The sequence below is a fragment of the Aplysia californica genome, unplaced genomic scaffold (assembly GCF_000002075.1).
Source record: "Aplysia californica isolate F4 #8 unplaced genomic scaffold, AplCal3.0 scaffold00528, whole genome shotgun sequence".
Classification (NCBI taxonomy): Eukaryota; Metazoa; Mollusca; class Gastropoda; order Aplysiida; family Aplysiidae; genus Aplysia; species Aplysia californica.
This window is the reverse complement of record NW_004797798.1, coordinates 22,420-24,200: the sequence shown is the minus strand read 5'-3', so window position 1 is coordinate 24,200 and position 1,781 is coordinate 22,420. Positions and strand designations below refer to the sequence as shown.

At 35.9% G+C, this 1,781-nt stretch overlaps 1 long non-coding RNA gene across 1 annotated transcript in view; it reads left to right on the top strand.

The window, feature by feature from the left end:
- Positions 1-23: 23 nt before the first annotated feature.
- Positions 24-1,781, top strand: part of LOC101847835 — a 17,228-nt gene continuing 15,470 nt past the window's right edge. Inside the window, exon 1 of the long non-coding RNA XR_001185171.2 lies at positions 24-263. This is a non-coding gene — a long non-coding RNA (uncharacterized LOC101847835). The remainder of the gene's footprint in view (positions 264-1,781) is intronic.

The following is a 1,781-nucleotide window of genomic DNA, read 5'->3' as shown; positions in this document are numbered from 1 at the left end:
GTGTGTGTGTGTGTGTGTGTGTGTCTGTATGTGTGTGTCTGTGTCTGTGTGTGTGTGCGTGCGTCTCCAGGCCTAGTGTGTGACCGCACGGACGGACGCACGCACGGGGACAGAGGGGAGCGTTCGTGATACGTCCCACAGCACACCAGCTTTACCTCCGACTCCCGAGTCTTGAGAACCCCCTCTAGGGGAGTTGGGCGACCGACGTGTGAACGGAAAAGGGAGGAGGAGGAGGAGGAGGAAAACTCCGCCGAGTTTTGAGAGTGAGTGAGGGAGGGAGGGAGTGAGTGAGTGAGTGAGGGAACGAAGGACAGATAGAGAGATAGAGAGGAGGAGGAGGAGTAGTTGGAAGAGGAGGAAAGTTTAGTGTCGTGAGTCTTGTGATCGTTAAGAATAACCACCACTTTTTCTGTTTGTTGACTCTGCGAATATCGGTCTCATCAATCGCGTGTGTTTACTGCATTCGGATTCCTTCTTTTTTAAGACTGTAAAAGTTTTCGGTACCTCTTCTTTTTTAAAAACATATGTAAATGGGGGGAAAAATTCAGCACATTATTTTAAGCCCACTAGCCTATGTCGCGTTCATGAAAGTTTAGGGGTGACGAAAAACGAACACGTCGATTTTTATCGCCGCTAAAATTGGATTCGTTACGTTTTCATGTTCGAAACAGGTGAGAGACATACCTGGTAAAAGGGTAGATAGCGGGGAAGTGAACGACACCGTTTTTTTTACCGTATATTTCGTTTGAACCCTTTCCAATTCTTCTCCCACCGCTGGTTCAGTTTTACTTTCCCAAGTTTTGCAGACACATCAGCAAAGGTTTGGGATTATGGCGAGGAATTCCATTTTCGTGACGCGATAGCCTAGTAAAAGTTCTTGTGGATATTTTCTTTTCTTTTTCTTTCAGTCTTTTGGTTTAAATGGATCAACTTGATTGCTTTCTTCTCGCAGTTGGATTTTGATTCAGTTTTAAGGCGATAAAATTGTGGTCTAAATCCTTTATTTATTTATTTTATTACTCTTTTTTTTTTACTGTGGCTAAGTTTCCCATCGTATAATATGCTCCGATCATGGCGCTTCTTAGAACATCCGTTAATATGAACATAGCTATTAAAAAGTTAAATAAGTGATACGGCGATAGCATAATATTATCATACTCGACATAGTTCAAAATACGGAAGTTCATTAATGAATATATAAATATATTTGCAACCACTGTGAGTGAAAGATGAATGGCATGCAGAGTGATACGGAATTTATTCTTTGATTTATTTCTTATTTGTTTATTTATTAAATGTGATAGGCATGTTTCTGTTTTTGATTTATCTATTTATTTATGATTTGTTTATTTATTATCTGCGTTTATTATTAATTTTATTTTTACATTTTTATTTCTTTAAAATATCCCTGTACTAATTTATTTATTCTCTCATTTATTTATTTCTTGACTTGTTTTCATTAAAAAATTTATTTATCTGTATTTACCTTCATATATTTATAGTACACATTTTAATTTATTTAAGTCTTTGTTTATTAATATATTTGTGCTTTTATTTATATATTCTTCCTTTAGTTGTTTATTCAGTGTTTGATTCATTGAGTTATTTATGATTTTTAAAAGTTATTATTCATTTTTTGAAAATTTTGTGATATTTTTTGTCAAAGTTTTCTATTTGAAGTTTTGTGTGTGTGTGTTGCCTGGGTTACGAAGACGCACGTAGTTTCAATAGATACCTGCTTTTCTAATAAATATATAATAATATAGATTTAAAAAACGACC